This window comes from Balaenoptera ricei, chromosome 19 (assembly GCF_028023285.1).
Source record: "Balaenoptera ricei isolate mBalRic1 chromosome 19, mBalRic1.hap2, whole genome shotgun sequence".
Taxonomy (NCBI): Eukaryota; Metazoa; Chordata; class Mammalia; order Artiodactyla; family Balaenopteridae; genus Balaenoptera; species Balaenoptera ricei.
In genome coordinates, this window is record NC_082657.1 from 28597732 (window position 1) to 28617852 (window position 20121).

General features: G+C 42.1%; 1 long non-coding RNA gene across 2 annotated transcripts in view; it reads left to right on the plus strand.

The window, feature by feature from the left end:
• The window catches only part of LOC132353749 (uncharacterized), a 56496-nt gene that overhangs the window by 12128 nt on the left and 24247 nt on the right, over positions 1–20121 (plus strand). For both annotated transcript variants that reach the window (XR_009499083.1, XR_009499082.1), the window contains exon 2: positions 9145–9257. This is a non-coding gene — a long non-coding RNA (uncharacterized LOC132353749). The remainder of the gene's footprint in view (positions 1–9144; positions 9258–20121) is intronic.

Sequence of the window (20121 nt, forward strand, 5' to 3'; positions counted from 1 at the left end):
GTCTCATCACACTATTTGCTCCTTCCTCCTGTCTTCTGTCCCCTCTCTTCTTTCCATCATTCTTCTGGGGTCCTTTCCTGCCCCCTCCTCCTCCCCACTCCCCTCTTTCCAGCTGTAAGATGTGGGGAAGACCTCAAAGACTCACCAGGAGACAAATTCAACTGTAAGGACAATAAACGTAAACATGGATAACTATACAAATTCCAAAAGGATCTTTATTGTTTTCAAAGCAACCTATTAAATAGCAGTTCTTGCGTGCATTCTAAACTTCCTTAAAATTTATTGTCATCTATTACAGTGCATATGTCAGCTTCAAATTTCACCTCAAATGCCCAGGGCTGAGACTTAGGCTTTCCGGGTTGGTTAACCTCCAGTAACCCCAAAGAGCTTAAGGTATGGGAAGTGAAGGCACATCTAAGGAGTTTTTACATAATCCTGGAGGAGTTTTAAATTTTGATGAAATCCAATTTCATCATATTTTTTCTTTTATGATTTGTGCTTTTTGTATCCTATTGGAAAAAATTTTGCCTACTCTTACTTCAAAATAGTCTATGATTTCTTTGAGAGCTAACGATTACTTTTAGGCCTATGATTCATTTCAGGTTAATTTTTGTGAATGCCATGAGGTTGCCTTTTCATTTTGTTGATTTATTCTTTTGCTTACAGAGGCTTTTTAGTTTGATGTAGTCTCACTTGTTTATTTTTGCTTTTGTTGGCTGTACTTTTGGTGCCATACCCAAGAAATCATTGACAAGACCAACATCAAGGAGATTTTCCCCTGTATTCTTCTGGGAGTTTTATGGTTTCAGGTCTTACAGTTAAGTCTTTAAACTATTTTGAGTTAATTTTTATGTATGGTGTAATATAAGGGTCCAATTTCATTCTTTTGAATGTGGATATCTAGTTTCTTAACACCATTTACTGCATAGACTGTCTTTTCCCCGTTGTTGTTTTTGGCTCCTTTGTCATAAATTAGTTGACCATATATGTGTGAGTTTATTTCTGGACTCTCTATTCCATTGATTTATGTGTATGTTTTTATGCTAGTACCATACTCTTTTTTTTTTTTTTTTTTTTTTTTTTTTTTCATACTCTTTTGATTAGCATAGCTTTGTAATATAGTTTGAAAGCAGGAAATTTGATACCTCCAGCTTTGTTCTTCTTTCTCTAGATTGCTTTGGCTATTCAGGGTCTTTTGTGGTTTCATATGAATTTTAGGACTTTTTTTTCTGTGAAAAATACCCTTGCAATTTTGATAGGGATTGCATTGAATCTGTAGATTGCTTTGGGTAGTATGGACATTTTGACAATTTTAATTCTTCCAATTCATGAGCATGGAATATTTTTCTATTTATTCTGTCTTCAGTTTCTTTCATTAATGTCCTATAGTTTTCAGTGTACAAGTCTTTCACCTCCTTGGTTAAATTTATTCCTAGATATTTATTCTTTTTTTTTTTTAATAAATTTATTTATTTATTTATTTATTTGGCTGTGTTGGGTCTTCGTTTCTGTGCGAGGACTTTCTCCAGTTGCGTCAAGCGGGGGCCACTCTTCATCGCGGTGCACGGGCCTCTCACTATCACGGCCTCTCTTGTTGCGGAGCACAAGCCCCAGACGCGCAGGCTCAGTAATTGTGGCTCACGGGCCCAGTTGCTCCGCAGCATGTGGAATCCGCCCAGACCAGGGCTCGAACCCGTGTCCCCTGCACTGGCAGGCAGACCCTCAACCACTGAGCCACCAGGGAAGCCCTATTTATTCTTTTGATGAAATTATAAATGGGATTGTTTTCTTAATTTATCTTTCTAATAGTTTGTAGTTAGTATATAGAAACACAACTGATTTTTGTATATTGATTTTGTATCCTGCAACTTTACTGAATTCTTTTATTAGTTCTAACAAATTTTTTGGTGGAGTCTTTAGGGTTTTCTACGTCATATCATCTGCAAATAGAGACAGTTTTATTTCTCCCTTTTTGATTTTAATGACTTTTATTTCTTTTTCTAGCCTAATTGTTCTGGCTAGGACTTCCAGTACTATGTTGAATAAAAGTGGTGAGAGTGGGCATCTCCATCTTTTTCTTGATTTTAGAGGTAACAATTTCAACATTGATTTGCCCTTTGATCTTACCTCTCTTATGGATCCAAAAAGAGTTGTTAATTTTTCAGTCTATTCAGCTCCTTTCTTAGGGAATTGGACACTGGAAATCTCCTTTCCCCAATTTTTAATGGAATATTTTGTTGTTGTTGAGTTGTAGTTCTTCATATGTTCTGGATACTAACCACTTATAAGATATATGATTTGCAAATATTTTCTCTCATTCCATGAGTTGCTTTTTCACTCTGTTGGTAGTGCCCTTTGATGCACAAAATTTTTAATTTTGATGAAGTCCAACTTATCTATTTTTTCTTTTGTTGTCAGTACTTTTGGTGTCATATCCATAATTCACTGCCAAATGTCATGAAGTTTTACCCTTATGTTTTCTAAGAAGGGTTTTATGGTTTTAGCTCTTATGTTTAGGTTTGATCCACTTTGAATTCATTTTTGTCTATGGTATAAAGTAAGGGTCAATTTTTGTTCATTTGCATGTGGATGTTCAGATTTCCCAGGACCGTTTGTTGAAGAGACTCTTCATTCCCCATTGTGTAGTCCTGGCTCCCTTTTTGACTCATTTGACCACATAAGTGAGGGTTTATTTCTGGGCTCTCTATTATATTCCATTGGTCTGCCATTATGCTGGTAATACAGTTTTGATTACTGTAGCTGTAATATATTTTGAAATCAAGAAGTATAAGACCTCTAAGTTAGTTCTTTTTTCAAAGATTGTTTTGACTACTTGGGGTTCCTTGAAACTTTGGATGGACTTTCCTATTTTTGCAAAAAGGTTGTTAAGATTTTGATAGAGATTGCATTGAATCTCTAGATTTCTTTGGGTAGTATGGATATTTGAAAAATATTAAGTTTTCCAGTCTATGAATATGCATTTTCATTTGTTTGTATATTCTTTAATTTCTTTCCACAGTGTTCTGTAATTTTCAGTGTACAAGTCTTCACCTTCTTGGTTAAGTTTATTTCTAAGTATTTTATTCTTTTTGGTGCTGTTGTAAATGGGATTGTTTTCTTAATTTTCCTTTCATATTGTCCACTGTTAGTGTATAAAAATGCAACTGATTTTGTGTATTGATTTTGTATCCTGCAACTTTGCTGAATTTGTGTATAAGTTCAAACAGTTTTTTTGGTGGAATTTTTAGGGTTTTCCACGTATAAGGTTACGTCATCTGTGAACAGAGATAATTTTACTTCTTCCTTCCTAATTTGGATACCTTATATTTCTTTTCCTTATGTGATTGCTCTGGCTAGAATTTCCAACACTATGTTGAATAGAAGTTATGAAAGTTATCCTTGTTTTGTTTCTGATCTTAGAAGAAAAGCTTTTCAACTTTAACCATTGAATATGATATTAGCTGTAGTTTTTTCATATATGATCTTTCTGATGTTGAGGTAGTTTCCTTCTATTCTGAGTTTATTGAATTCATTTTTTTTATCATGAAAGGGTATGGATTTGCCAAACGCTTTATCTGTCTCTATTGATGGGATCATGTGACTTTTTCTCACTTCATTCTCTTAATGTAGTGTATCATATTGTTTTTCATATGTTGAACAATGTTTCATATGTTCCTAGCATTCGAGGAATAAATCCCACTTGGTCATGTTTTGTAATCATTTTAACATGCTGATGAATTTGGTTTGCTGGTATTTTGTTAAGGATTTTTATACCGATATTTATAAACAATACTGGTATGTATATATATATATATATATATATATATATATATATATATATATATATATGGCAGATACAGAGAAGCTAAATGATTTGGGGACTCTAGGAATATGGGCAAAGGAAGGATCAAAGTTCACATGGCTGCCTGGAGTCTCCAGGCCCCTCTCCCCACAATCTTCCATGATTCTCATGGTTCCTCTAGCATCATCTTATGGCCTCTTTTTTCCTGTATCTTTATCATTCCTGGCTGAATTTGTTCTTTACCCCTCTAGTCCCTACCTCCACCGATATATCTTCGTATCGAACAAGAGGGTCTTCCAAGAATGTAATTTTCATTATGTTGCTTTTCTGTTTTGGTGACTTTTTTTTTTTTCCTCCTTGCTGCTGTGTTTTGATTACTAGGACCTGTCTCTTCACCATGGCCCCTAGGATCCTGGAATAATATAATTTAAGAAATTAAGACAGACTAGACAGATTCTCAGGAGATTTTATTGATACTCAACCTGCAGCATGTCTTTGAAATTAAGCCATGCTGCAGTTCACATCTGAACCACAGAGTCGGGATGGTCTAAGTTATGCTGTGTTAACAAACAGCCCTGGGCCATGTGGGCTGGCAAGGGGCTCTTCTCCACATAGACACTCAGGGAACCAGAGTCACCATCTTCTTGTAGCGGCATCACCTGGACCCCATGGTCCTCTCAGTCTCTAAGGGAAAAGAGAGCACTGGAGAGTGTTCTAGAAGCCAGCTCTGCTCCCGTAATCAGAGGATAAGTTCCCTGAGGTAGGGACGGTGATAAATAAATGCATATTCATCTATTTGTTCATTCTGTCAGATGTCCTAGTGAGAGATAGTGTGAAGGTGCAGTTTGGCCAAGAAGTCAGGAAAACCCAAATTCTACCTGTTTTTTTCCCACCAGAACCCTGAGGGAAATGCGCAGTGGTAAATGGGAATTGGCCCTTGTCTCCCAATGTAGAACACTCTGGCAAGCTGACCTGGGCAACGTGGACCAACCCTTTTACTCAGACTACTATGGATATGGAGTGGAGTATGGGTCCTGCTTTGCCTATGTGGTCCCTCAGTGTGAAGACTGAAGGCTGATTCATTCCATCCCTCCAGAGCCAGAAGACTTACAAGAGGAGCTGGTGTAGAAAGACAGTGCTAGTCTCCAGTGCCTGGTACCAGGCTGGCCTAGTCCTGTGCCAGGGCTGGTGCCATGTGGGAGAGGAGGCAGGAGGTGAGGAGGGGGGCTGGATCTCAGCTCCGGTCTCCTTACCCCTCTTACCTCCTACTACAGGGTGTCTCTACCCTTCAGCCCAATAGTGTTCACAGATCTGACCAGTCCATGGAGATTCCTTCTTCCTGGGCAAGTGAGGAAGCAGGTGGGGTGGGGAAAGGGACCTTGAATATTAATTAATTAATTCAAAGCAACATATTAATTAATTAAATTAAAAATTGCATTGAACATCTCCCACGGGTCAAACATTCCTCACAGTTGCCATATCAGAACTGGGGGCAAATAGGAAATACTAATGACATAACAGGCCACGCTTTTTACTTTCCTAATAAAATCTGCATATTTTCAAAATTAAATCTGTTTGGTTGTCACCCACTGGAGTTCAGAGGTAACAGCAACGATGATGATAGGACAGCAGTTGGGTGTTGCTTATTCAGTGTTTACCATGTGCCAGTCACAGTGTTAAGTGCAACACACCACTGAATTCTCATAACAAACCAGAAGACATGGATGTTACTGCACTCCATTTTGTAGGTAGGATGACTGGAGCTCAGAGAGGTGAAGTGGCTCACCTAACTCACAGTTATAGCAATTACGTGTATAAATAAATAAGGCTGCATGTGTGTGTATTTAATAATTATATACAAGGCCTGAAATGCTGAAGTTGCAGGATAAAGAGGCAGATTTCATGGTGGGCTTTGAGAATTCACCTTACATCTGTAGTTTGCTTCACATGACTACACACATGAACGGAAGCTCCATAAGGCAGAAATCTTTTTCTCTGTTGTTCCCTAATACTTCTGAACTCCTGGCACAGTGCTTGTCATGTGGAGGGTACTCAGTGTCTCAGTGTCTCTTTATCAGTGTACCTTTATCTAGGTATATGGTAGTTATATGGTGACATGGGAAAGAGCACTGGGTTGGCAGGTAGAACTGGATTTGAGCTTTGCCCTGACTTACCTTACTAGTTGGCTGAACTTGGTCAGTTCCTTCAATCTCTGTGAGCCTTAGTCTCCTCGTTTGTGGGATGGAGACATCACTATTCTGCCTCCCTCTCTGGGCTGCTGTGAGGATTTGATGCCAGTGGGCTGTAAGAGAGCTGTGTAAACCCTAAGATGTTTTATTTGATTAAAAGCCCTGGCTTATCTGGTTGCTTTGGTGTAAGGAAGAGTACCTTACAAAGATGACTGCAGCAATGAGGTTTTAATAAGAGGAAACGTGGCAAAAAAGAGACAAGACTTGGGCTTGTCCTGGGAGTTGTCAGAGAGTCAGAGTGAGGCATCGTTCAGGGACTGAAAGGGTCCGAGGCCTTTCTACCAACAAGATTCTTTTGGCCCCTCCACTGGAATTTGTAGATATGCTACCTTAAAGTAATGTAACATCTCATAATATTTGCTTTTACTATTCCTGCCGTTACTGACATCCTTCTTCCCTGTCCTCTGAGTCTCTGTGTACCCCCTACCCTCCAAATATCTTTCTCCTCTGGATGATTTTTGCTTCTGCATAAGTTGAGTTCACTTATAGCCCCTGCTGCTTCAGAATACCCCTCCAGTGTGTACCCTTAGGAATTAGGCTCTGACCACCAAATATTCCTGATCAAATTCCTGAGGGAGAGGATCTGACAGGCTCCATTGTCTCCATTTTCTCTCTCTCTCTCTCTCTCTTTTTTTTTTTTTTTAAGCAGAGCTTTTCCCTCCAGGACACCTCCTGGGTCAGTGTCCAACCCTGGCTAGGGGATGGGGCTGTGTCTTCTTTGTACTCTGTCATGCATCACTCACTTTTGGGAAACCCAGCCACCATATTGTGAGGACACTCAAGCAGCCCTGTGGAGAGGTCCGTGTGAAGAGGAACTGAGGCCTCCTGCTGACAGCCAGCACCAACGTTCCAGCCATAAGAGTACACCAGTCTGCAGTCAAGCCATCCCTTGATTTACCCCCAGCTGACATCTTGATTGCAACTTCATAAGAGACCCTGAGCCAGAATTGCCCAGCTAAGCTGCTCCTTGAACTTCTGACTCACAGAAACTGTGAAAGGAAATAATTACAGGTGATAATGTGATTAATCATGGTGTCACTGCTCACTAGAGGTTACTATTACTAATATCCCATTTCTCAAGGACCGCAGCACTGTTTTCAACAGACCAAGAACAAGATGACCAAACCAATCCCAGAATCCCATCTTTGAGGATCAACTTCCTAGGACCACTTTTGGTGTCAAATATTGGATTAGTCAGAGTCAAATCAGTAGAAAAAAAAACTCACTAGCTTTCTCTATTTTAAATTCTCTCTTTTAAAGGGACTTGAAGGGCAAAGAGGGAATACTGAGGTATCAAAAGGTAGTAACTGCAGAAAGCATGGATTATTCTTAAGGCTTGAGAAACAAAGTTAAGAACATGGGGCTATTGGAACCTAAGTTCTTGGAGGAGGGGCCCTATGGAACTGGGACTCAGAACTCTGAGAAGGAAGTGCTACCAGCTGGGGCTGGTGTATCTGAGTGGGTGGGGAGGATGCGATGAGTTTATATCTGGGAGGGCTGGAAGGAGCTTAGAAATGGGACCAACTGTTGTTGCTGAGGGGAAGGGCCATCACTTGGTTGATGCCAACAGGAAACAGCAAAACAGGAAAGAGCAAGTCCTTTTTTACTCCTCCAGCTTTTTTTTTTTTTTAATTTTTAATTTTATTTATTTATTTATTTTATTTTTGGCTGTGTTGGGTCTTCGTTTCTGTGCGAGGGCTTTCTCTAGTTGGGGCAAGCGGGGACCACTCTTCATCGCGGTACGCGGGCCTCTCACTGTCGCGGCCTCTCTTGTTGCGGAGCACAGGCTCCAGACGCGCAGGCTCAGTAGTTGTGGCTCACGGGCCCAGTTGCTCCGCGGCGTGTGGGATCTTCCCAGACCAGGGCTCAAATCCGTGTGCCCTGCATTGGCAGGCGGATTCTCAACCACTGCGCCACCAGGGAAGCCCCACTCCTCCAGCTTTTCAGTCTCCCTTTAGTGCCCTCTATCAGTGGCACTTAACAGGAAGCCAGCTGGCAAAGGAGAAATGATTTGCAGAGTCTTAGCCCCGCACCACAGAGGGGAGTGTAGAAGGGTGGGTTTACTGCTCAGAACAATAGCTTAATAACCTGAGTACTGGCTCCTGGAGGCCATGGCATCTGTAAGCCCTGAATGAGATGCTTAAGTATAATCCACGACTAAGGGAATTTTACTTAAGACCAGGGCTCCCCTAAAACATTGCCTGGAACCCAAAGACAAGATGATAGGAGAGACTCCACACTATAATGTTTCCTTCCTCCTTCCGCAAGTGGCCTTCTTCACCTTCCTCCTTTTCCCAATACTGGTGAGAACTCAGCTAAATGGAGGACCACTGGGTTGTGGCTACTTTCTACACACACTGGACCACTGTGCATCCCAATTAGAGCTCTGAAGAGTGCACTGCATGGGAACGTTTTTATGCCTTTAAGTAGTATTAGCAAGCTTCCTTTCTTTTTTTAGCACTTAAACTTCCTTTTCTCATTAGCACAGTCTTCTGGAGGGAGAGGAAGGGGCAGAAGAGCTAATTAGTGAACTTGGGTGACTGTCTCCTACCTCTAACCTTTCCCAAACATCTGCCCCCTGCTAGAGGAAGCCAGAGCCTACTATGTCTTTTGAGAAACTATCAGAAAACATTTGCAAATAACTGTGATTGCCTTACAGTGGAGGAAGGAAGCACATTTCCCAATTACAGCCTGGGTGATTGCTCCGGCTTGTTTAATTAATGGAGTGGGCATCTGTTTGCTGAGGCCTTTTGAATGCATTTTCTGGAGTTTCTTAATTAGCTACAAAAAGCTGCAGGTGTACTGGCAGGGGAGAATGGTAGAGCTGGGATGTCTTCCAGAAGAGAGAATCTTTTTAAATGTAAATATTTAGTCGTATGATGATGAGGTCCATTTTAAAGTTCTCTTCCTATTTGCTCTGTGTGCAGTGGTGTTGGAAGATATATTCGGGTTCCATTTGGATTGTTGACAAAATGAATTGAAATGGAAGAGACCAATTTTCATTATGACAGACACTTGTATGCAGTTAGAGCATTACCAGGATGACAAGTTATTCTCGTGCTGTCACGATGAGACTGCTGTCTGGTTTTTCAGGCCAAAATGCTTGCGAGGGGAGAGGAGATGTCACATACTAATTCTGCGCATCGAATTACACATGCTATATGGAGAGACCCACGGCGGGAGTGAGAGGGGCTTTCGGCTTCCTGGTAAGTGAAGATTGTCTCAGCAACAGGGGTGTGTCCGAAAGGTTTACCCTCCTCTGACACGGCTCTCTGCCTGTTATTGTTTATGAGAATCCAAGGATGTTGTCTCTTATGGCAGTAATTACCACCTCTGGATCTGAGAGATGATGTTACCATGATGTTACCTCGAAAACATTCGAGGCTGATTTAGAGAGTCTGTGATGATAGAGTGTGTGGGTATCGGAGGGCACGCTCTGATCAACAATAACAAACTATGGCCATGGGCCAGATTTGGGCCACTGTTTCTTAAAGTTTTACTGGACCACACCCAATCCCATTAGTTTACGTTTATGGCTGCCTTTACCACATGGGCAGAGTTGAGTAGTTGTGACTGTATGGTCTTCACAGCCTAAAATATTTACCATCTGGCTCTTTATTGAAAACTTTGCTGACCTCTGAACTGTAGGGATTCTGTGGTCTATTGGATGAAGCTCGGGGAGAAGGGCCGCTACTTCTGTGGTCTCCTTTCCAGGCCTCTGTTTGCAGATCTCTGTGATGGGGCTAAACCTTCCTACCCTTTGTGTCTTAAAGTGCTGTGTGAGGTATAACAGTTGAAACACTGTCTGATGAATTTTTGTATTTTCTCACTAAGAAACACACACTCAGTAATTGAGAAAATGCAACATAGGCTTTCATTCTTTCCTTGATGTCCTGTATCCTGTGAACCAAGACTAAGACAAGCGAGGCACTGAAACCAAACTTGTCTTGGATTAGCCCCTCTGCCCTTCATTACTGCTCCCCTCCCACATCTTTTGTAGCATGTGTGGGACGAAGGTTCTTTTTATTCTGGGAGAAAAGGTGCACATGTCTGACTGTCCGAATGGCGGTTCATCACTTCTCTCATGCATGCACCTCCCATTCTACCTCAAGGGTCCTTGTTATTTTATTCCAGGAACCACAGGTGGAGGCAGCTCTATACTGTAGATCTTAATTTTTTAACGTTCAAAACGTCTCACAACATTGCCCTTAAGGTTTCAGGGTTGCACTTCTGGGCCAGGGTTAAATTTTGAAGGCAAACTGATTTCAGCAAAGCATCTTTTTTTTTTTTTTAAATTAATTAATTAATTAATTAATTAATTAATTAATTTTTTTGGCTGTGTTGGGTCTTCGTTTCTGTGCGAGGGCTTTCTCTAGTTGTGGCAAGCGGGGGCCACTCTTCATCGCGGTGCGCGGGCCTCTCACTGTCGCGGCCTCTCTTGTTGCGGAGCACAGGCTCCAGACGCACAGGCTCAGTAGTTGTGGCTCACGGGCCTAGTCGCTCCGCGGCATGTGGGATCTTCCCAGACCAGGGCTCGAACCCGTGTCCCCTGCATTGGCAGGCAGATTCTCAACCACTGCGCCACCAGGGAAGCCCCAGCAAAGCATCTTGTGAGCGTTTTGGCACAGCTTGGTGAGCAGAAGTGATGCCCCTCTTCGACTCAACTCCAGCCACATCCTGGTGTCCATGGAAATAATGCAATTGAGCAGCCAAGGTAGAGAGGCTTGTAGAAGCTGCTATTAACTAGCTAGATGACCTTCCACAACTCACTTGCCTCTGCTGGGTTTCATCCGCCAAATGAACAGTTTGGGATAGATGTTCTCTAACATCGCTGTCTGTTTAAAAAATTCAGTACGTGGAGACCAATTCCTATTATCTGGGTAGTGGAGCAATAATCTCATCCAACATGCTCATTCTCTTCTAATTCCACACACCCCATTAAGTCCGGCCTTTGCCAGGGACGCTTACGTGACAGAGCAAGGTGGGATAAGTTGTTAAGAAGGGGTGTGTGGTCAGGGGTCCCCGCTGGACAGACGCCAGATGTGCACACAACAGAAACTGACTCTTGCAGCCTTAAGGAGAAAAGTGACGTGTTGGGAGGGTAACGGGCAGCTTGCAGGATCCACAGGAAGGCTGGAGACCAGAGACCAGGGGAGGCTGGGTGGCTGAGGACACAACCCTGGAATAAACTGCTGGTGCCTCCACCTGAACTCCTGCTCAGGACTTCGGCTCTTCATCTGTGTGGGTTAGAAAAAGGAGCCTGCTTTGCAACCACGTGTTAGAGGACCAGCTTGGTGAGCAGAGCATGGCCTGGATTCAGCCCTCCACATGTCCTTACCCAGGCAGGGGCCACCCTAGAGCAGGGGTCAGGGGCAGCCCGCTGGACCCACCACTGCTGGCCTCTCAACTCCGCTGCTGCTGTCTCTGATGATTTCCATTCAGCCTGCATTTTTTGTTTCACCACTTTTATTTATTTATTTATTTAAATTGGTGTATAGCTGATGTACAATATTATGTAAGTTTCAGGTGTACAACATAGTGATTTATATTCCATTTATAGTTATTATAAAATATTGGCTATAGTCCCTGTGCTGTACAGTATATCCTGAATTTTATTTATTTTATACATAGTAGTTTGTACCTCTTAATCTCCTACCCCTTTCTGGCCCCTCCCCCTTTCCCTCTCCCCACTGATAACCTCTAGTTTGTTCTCTAAATCTGTGAGTCTGTTTCTTTTTTCTTATACTCACTAGTTTGTTTTCTATATTAGGTTCCACATATAAGTGATATCATACAGTATTTGTCTTTCTCTGTCTGACTTATTTCACTAGGCATAATGCCCTCTAAGTCCATCCATATTGTTACAACTGGCAAAATTTCATTCTTTTTTATGGCTGAGTAATATTCCATTGTGTATATATACCACATCTTCTTTATCCATTCATCTGTTGATGGACACTTAGGTTGCTTCCATATTTTGGCTATTGTAAATAATGCTGCTATGAACATTGGGGTGCATGTATCTTTTCAAATTAATGCTTTCATTTTTTGTGTGTGTCACTGCTTTTAGATTTAGAGTTCTGGGCAAGAGCACTGGCTTACTTTGGCTTACTTTGACTGAGCCTGGCCCAGATCCAAGCTGTGGGGAAGGGGAAATACGTATCCCCTTTGGCTACCATAACGGGGTTTGGGTTCCCCTCAACTTGAAAGAATATTTCCGTGCCAGGTAGCCAAACAAAAGACAACAGTACAACTTACAAACTGCACCAAGTACAGATGTGCAGGTTGTTCACTGCAGAATCTAGGGGGCGCCATTCGCATTGTGGTCTAAATGAAAGGTGCCGCCAGGTTCTGTGTGCACAGCCGCTTGTACTGTGCGGTCATCAAAACCAGTGCACGCATTCACCTTCTCTTCTCAGCATCCTGTGAATGCTGACCCAGCAGTCCCCAGTTCTCTTTGTCTCCAGAGAACATCACATCAAATTCAGAATTACACGAACATTCTGAATACATCGAAAAGGAGCGAGGATTTAATTGCTGGCTCCTTGATGTGACTTGGGTTGAAAGTATGTCAATTGTCGTTCAAATGTTTTCAGAAATACAAAATGGCAAATTGATCATTTGTCCTTTTTCAGGGAGTTTGCTTCCGTTAGGTGATCTCTTTTCGACCTTTACAAAATTCAGTTTTCTCTGATCAAAGGAATTTGCTCTGGAAACACTTAGGGATATTATGAAAGAAGTTAATATTTAAACTTGCTGTAGACGTGTTTATATTTAATGTTCACTTTTGAATGCCAAAGGAAGGAGAGAGATTTCTAATGATTTTTCTCAGCAAACGTGCCTTCAACAGTTGTTAAGTGTTTGAAAACAGAGTTTAAAAGGAGATTGTTTTTCCTCCAACTATCCTATAAAAATCCTATACATACTGTTCTTTCTTGGTTGAGCTGTTTATATTCATTTTCCCGAGTTTAATAACAGAAAATTCTCTTTCCATTATTTTATCTAGAGGCCTATATTTTGACATAAAACCAAGAAGCATTTCCACTCCTTACATTTTAGTCTCCTCACTTCTCAAAGCAAAAAGTAGTTCAATTAAATACCATCTAAGGGCTCCTTCGAGGCAGAGACCTTTGGAAATTGCTCTAACCCTTTAACATTTAGGAAAGCATATTTATAGAAGCAGAATGTCTTTGCAGTATGTGCTTGCTGTTCAGAGAGGCAAAAACTTCCCACACTCTCCTCTGAAGAATGAAGTAATTCCATTTCAAGGCTGGTCATTAGGAGTAATGGAGAGGCTGCCTGGGTGGAGTCTGGAATGTCACAGGCCCATCAGACCAGATTCATGTTTAGGTTTTAAATTAACTACAAGGGAAGTGTCCACTTCCACTGGTTCAGGGGAGGATCAGAGTGAAGATTTGGGGGGGAAATCTCTGAAATCACAAGAAGAAATTTCCTCCATGCTAAGGGGTGGTGGTGGTGGGGAGTACCGTATCCATCCTCTCATTTATCTAATTGAATGATCCATCCATCCAACGATCCTAGCATTTATTCAGTACGTATTTAATAAGCACTTACTCTGTACCAGTGTGTACCAGATGCCATATGTGAATGCTACAGAGAATAGAGAAACACAGAATGCCAGAGAAACAGATTCAGGAGCAGAAAGGGATAATAGTGAATAAGGGAAGGCAGGAGGGCAGAGTGGGGCTAGGGATGTGAGTCTGTAGCAAGGGGAGTAGGCCAAATGTATTTTATGTTAGCATTTTAAGCTCTTTCAGATTCACTCTCCCATTATTTTATGTGTATTCTCTGCTGTGTAGAATTTCCATGGCCAAGTACATTCTTCTTGGATGAATTCATTTATTCATTTAACAAATATATATTGATACAGGGACTGTGTCAGGCCTTGGGTATACAGTAGTAGACAAAAAAAGACAGACTCTCTGGTCTTATGGAGTTTACAGTTTAGTGGGAAACAAATACACCTAGATAAATTCTATTTACAATTGTAATATGGGCCACAAAGGAAAAGTAAAAGGTATTAAAATACAAAAAAATAAGTCAATAATATGGCGTCTGGTACACAGTAAGTTCTCATTAAATATATACTGAATAAATGCTAGGATCATTGGATGGGTAGATCAATGGATGGATCATTCAATTAGATAAATGAGAGGATGGATATGGTACTCCCCCCGCCCCCTTAGCATGGAGGAAATTTCTTCTTGTGATTTCAAAGATCTCCCCAAAAATCTCCAGCCTGATGTTCCCCTAATGCAGTGGGAGTGGACACTCTCCTTGTAGTTAATTTAAAACCTAAACATGAACCTAGTCTGATGGGCCTGTGACACTCCAGGCTCTATCTGGGAGACTTTATTGGGGTTGGGGGTCAGAGAAGGCATTCTGAGCAATTAGATGTATGAATAGGGGTTAGGTGGGAGAAAGCAGGGCAAGAATGTTCCAGGCAGAGGTAACAAATAGCTTGTGTGAAGGTCCTAGGGCCAGAATGGAGGGCCTTGTCGGCTGGGCAGGGAGGAGATTGGCTTTCCTTATAAGAACAATGGGGTGGCAATGAGGAGTTTAAGAAGGGCGCAGCTCGCAGTGGAAACCCTGACATAGAAACATCATGGATCTTGGATATTTCTGTCTATTTGTGGCTGATGAGCTCTGTCCCTGGTGTCCAAGCTAGACACGAGGTGACAGCTCTACCAATTCATATGTGTTTTGTGTTTTGCAAATTAGAGTTTTATCACTTTTGAAATACACGATGTGAAAAAGCTGCATTGAATGAAAAAACCATTTGCATTATCACAGGAAATTTCAACATTCAAAAGAGCCATTCGATTCTAGAAGAATAACTTTAACAATTTTGGAATTGTTGTAAAGATAATTTAAAAATTTCCTCATTACCTGTGCATATACAAGTTTTCTCATAGATGGCGAATACCAAGACTTTGAAGAGATGATCATTAACAAGTCTTTATCAGGAATTGTGTGTGGCCATTTCAAGCATAAAATGTAATGCAGAAAAAGTTGTATTCATCGAAACAAGCCCAAGTTTCTCCATTAAAATATTAAGAAAGATTTTAAAGGGAGGGTGTGTCAAATTTAATAATAAACATGTTCCCTAAATCTTTGCATATTATAATTATATAACATTAAGAAAAGAAAATGAAGTTTTCGCCAAATCCTATATAGATATTCCCAATTTTCCTTCAGTTTACCCCTGGGTGCCATACACATATTAACATTTTCTACACATGCCAAGATGTGCAGAAGGCAGAGAAGTGCCCTACCGAACCAAGAGCGGCACCAGTCTGACTTGTGTTCTAATCAGTTCAAGAAGCAGCTAAGCCCTGGCTTGCCAGATATGGCCTCACAAATCCTCTTTGAATGTCAACATTCTTCTGAGTAGAAAGTTCTCAACCTGTGAGCTTAGATGATGAGTCAGTCATAATGGACTAAGTTATGCTGCATAACAAACAACCCCCAAATCTCAAGTTTTATTTTTCTATTATAGTACATGGTGCTTGCACATTGGGCACTGGGGGAACTCTGCTCATTGTGGATAAAAGAACTCTGGAAGGTTTTGCACCCATGATTAAATGCTCTGACTTCTGCTCAAACAGCTGCCTGGAACTATTCACAAGGTCCCATCCAGCCACAGGGGGGCCAGAAAGTATGCTTCCAGTGTGTGCCCAGACAGTAGAGAGCCAGGACTCGTGGGTGAGCAGCCCCGTGTACTCCCACAGGTGGTTTCTTTGAGTGGTCCTGGTGACGGATACTGTCATCTTTGTCCACTCTGCCTGTTCTATATCCTCTTCCACAATTGTTCAGAGACTGGCTCAATGGATTATGGATTTTCCCTTCTCTAGGGCACTTTAAGGGATGATGCGTCCCTCTCAATTGCCCATGAAGAGACTCCTTATAATGGGATCTGCAATTGGGGCCTTGAACCTCTAAGCTGGAAAGTGAGCTCTGGGCTTTGAGATCAGGGCTTGTATGGGAAGGGGCTGGTGGGCGGCGGCACTGCCTGCCTTCCTCTCAGCCTTGGCAGACAGGATAGAGTCGGAGGCGGAAGAGTCCATCTGTGTCCATAAGGAGCCTGCCTTCGGGCTTCACACCCTGGGCCGAAACACTCCCTCTCATTCAGTCTCTGTTTTGCAAATACAAAAACAGCTCCAACCTACACGAGAAGATCCAATCCTTTTCTTCTCACAGAGATCCTCAATGGGCCTCAGTCTGAGTCCGAAAAGTGCTTTCCTCCCTCCGTGTGCCCAAGGCGGGCGGGCTGTTCTACTTTCTACCAGTAGGGGTCATCATTTCCCTTTGTAATTCTTTGGAGACTAAAGCCTTCACAGGCCTAATTATATTTTTCCTTTTTTGTTTATGGCATTAATCCTGAAGTTAGGGTCGACCTGTGGTGAGCAATAATACATTTAACCTTTGCCTTCATGCACTAAGATGTAATTGATCATTTGTGGTCTCATTTTCAGGAGCTGGGAGCCTCGGTTCAGTTTAAGATAAATGGAGACAGGGGGACCCTCGATTTTAGTGACATGTTGAAGAGAACAAAGCACAGAGCTGACTTATTTTATGAACTCCACCATCTCTCTCACTTTTATTTAAAAGCAAAAAACAATGTTTTTTTTTCACTAAGTGATTTGTTATTTATTATTTTACAACCATAGTCAGATCCTGGTGAGGGTAATTTCCCTTAGAATGCACATTAGCGTCTAGTTGGTAAATAAACTTGAGGCATTTCTGCACTGGGCATAAAATAAAGACGAAAACGTTAAATTCTAAACCAAACGGTAGCATGGAATTAGAGCTTCTACATAGTGCACACTATGTTGTTCCCTTGATTATAATCTCATTGCTATATGTCTGGATTGCAAAACAATTATCCAGTGTGTTTTAATGCAAGCCTAAAGAAGCATTTCTGGTGAATTAACATTAACTGTGACTGTTTATTGAAAGCCCACAATGTGTCAGGCACACTAGCTACTGATATCCTCTATTCTTTAATGCTCACAATGTTGAAGAATAGAAGAGTAGATGTCACTAGATTTGATTCAAATACCTGGAGAGTAGGTATCACTAGATCTGATAGAAAAAGAAGGTGAGGCAAAGAGAGAGTAAGCAAGGAAAGACAAGATGACAAAACTAATAAGGGGGTAGAATCAGGATTCAAACCCAGGTCTCAGGCTCACGAGGCCCCTGATCTTATCACAATACTGCTTTGGGCTCTGAATACTTGCATGGGTGTCTTGCCTTTCCATCCTTTTACAATTTTGCTTCGTTTTTCTTATTTTCCACTTCGAGGCTCTAGACTTATGAACTTTTCAATTCCCTAATGTGTGTCTGGGCTTTAATTTAACCTGAGACTTAAGGAACATCCCTCGAGTAGTCTAGTTAGTAGCTTGCTCCTCATAAGAGGGAAACAGTATTTGCTGGTATATTTTGAATCTTCTAAGTGGATGCAGCAGCCGTTTGAATTCTGCGCGGATTTGGTTTCTTCTGTCCACGGGGCATTGTCCCTCATCTTTGAACAATAAAACTGGTTATTGAAAAAGAATCTGGGTCCATCAGGTAAGTAGAGAGCCCCAAGTGTGGAAGTTGATCCCCTGAATGGCCCAGCCTGCATCAGGCTAGTGATGGGTCCTCAGTTAGTGGGCAGGTTCTATAGATTTACTGACCACACAGGGCTTTCTACAGGGTCATCCCTGGTGTCTGCGGATGACCCTGGTCTGTGGCCAGGCAGATGTATCACCTTTAACTCCTGCTTTTCTGCCTAGTGGGGAGGGTGGATCAGAGGACTCCCATCCTTCCATGGTCGATGCTTTTCCCATCCCAGAGAATAGCCAGCCCACCTGTCCTCCCTCTGATGCCAATTTTAGGTCCAGACATCTAGGTTTTGTATCCAGCTGTGCCCTTGGAGTGACTCAAGATGCCATTTTTTTCTACCTTCTTGCCCTTTGCATGCTGATGTCCCAGGAGCTTCTCTGTTTTTAATGAAACTCCAGAATATAAGATTCCACAATCTTCTATAACACAATCTGATGGTTCAAATTTGTTAGATATTTGTCTTTTCTTACAGCTAACTCAAATACTGCATGCTGTAATGTCAACCCATTTCCCATTACCTCCTTGGACAGAAATCTGAAGAAACTCACTGATATTCCTTAGGGCATGAATCTACTTGATACTTTAATAATAATCAAGAAATATAGGGTCCTTCAGTGTACAAGGTGCCTTCTAGACCCCATGAAATAGGCTTTTAGCAAGGAGTAAACTGAGGCTCAGAGAAGTTAGAGGATTTGCCTAGGTCACACAGCTGGGCGCTCGAACTAGACGACAGGTTGGAAAGGCCTGGGAAAGAGAAGGATAGAGAGAGGATCAGATCAAAATCCATACAGCTACTAAGGAAATGGAGGGAGTGGGCAGGAACCTGTTGAGTGATGCTTTGGAGAGCTTTTCTCATCTCTTCACAGAAAATTAGTCTCTAGGACCCTGCTCCAATATCCAAGACCTTTCTTTACACTCCTCCAGATGGAACAAGTGCTGTTGGATGCACCGGGTCCATAAGGACTCTTCTTAGGGTATATAACTCACTATTGCGCTACTGTCCTTTGTATTAATCAGAGTTCTCCAGAGAAATATATATATATATTTTAAGGAATTGGTTCACATGATTATGGAGTCTTGTCAAGTCCAAAATCTGATGGGGTAAGCTGGAATGCTGGGGACTTAGGGAAGAGTTGCAGTTCAAGTCCAAAGACCTCTGCTGGCAGAATTCCTTTGTCCCTGGGGGAGGTCAGTCTTTGTTCTATTCAGGCCTTCAACTGAATGGATGAGGCCCACCCACATTATGCAGAGCAATCTGCTTTTACTCAAAAAGTCCACTGATTTAAGTATTAATCTCATCCAAAAAACACCATCACAGAAACATCCAGAATAATGTTTGACCAAATATCTGGGCTCCATGGCCCAGCCAAGCTGACACATAAAATTACGGATTCCCATTCCAGGGTCTGTCTTAACTGCTGGACTGTGGGATCCCCCAGGGCAGTCACTGTCTTTTATCTTTCTCTCCAGCACTCTCTCAGTGATGAATATGCAGCAGGTACTCAATAAATGCATATTTATTTGATAAAACAAAAAATAAACAAAACCCCCCAAAGCACTTTCAAAACTAGTATCCAATTTTATTCTTCCCATACTTCTCTGGGGTGGGCACACTTGTCCCCACTCTCCCTGATAAGAAACAGAGACTTATGAAAATATGCCCAGAATCACAAACCTGGTAAGTGGCAGAACCTGGTCTCCAGCTGTGGTCCTTATGCTTTTTGCCTTTGCACTATACTACAACGTGCTTTTATTTGATGTGAATGTCAGAGGAGGCATTCTGGGGTATACAGAATCAGTATCTTACAGAAACAGTTGTTCAAAGTCTAATCCAACTGACACCAGCAACGATGAATATTTTATTGAGATCTACCATTTTCTTGTGCACATCATTCAGCTATTTACTGAACAGCTGTGAAGTACCTAGCCCTGACTGGAGGTGAGCAATCGATCTAGTCTCTATCCATCCATTCCTCCATCTTTCCCTCGCTCCCTCCAGCCGATACTTACTGAGCATGTACTGTGCACCAGACGGCAGGGGAGGTGCCGGGAACATAAGGATGGTTAAGACCTGGTTCTGCCCTCAAGGTGTTCACAGTTAAGGGGGAAACCAGATATGTTACCCACCAGCCACAAGGGCTCGATGGCAGCATGTTTCTCTAGCAACAGGGAAGCCTGTGAGCGTCACGGTGCCCGGATCCCAGCAGGGACTTGGCAGCAGCAGGAATGCCTTCACACACGAGGGACCAGCTGGCTCTGGGCAGTGAGACTGGTCCCTGGGCTTCTCAGGTGTGTCACAGGCAGCAGAAAGAATGAAGAACACTGCTCTCTACTTTGTCCTTTATTTGAGGCTGAAAAAGGCCACATACACAATGCCAGGGACAGCACTGTCCCCTGACGGCCTGGTCTCTTGATCATTTTTATCATCATCGTTAGCAGTTA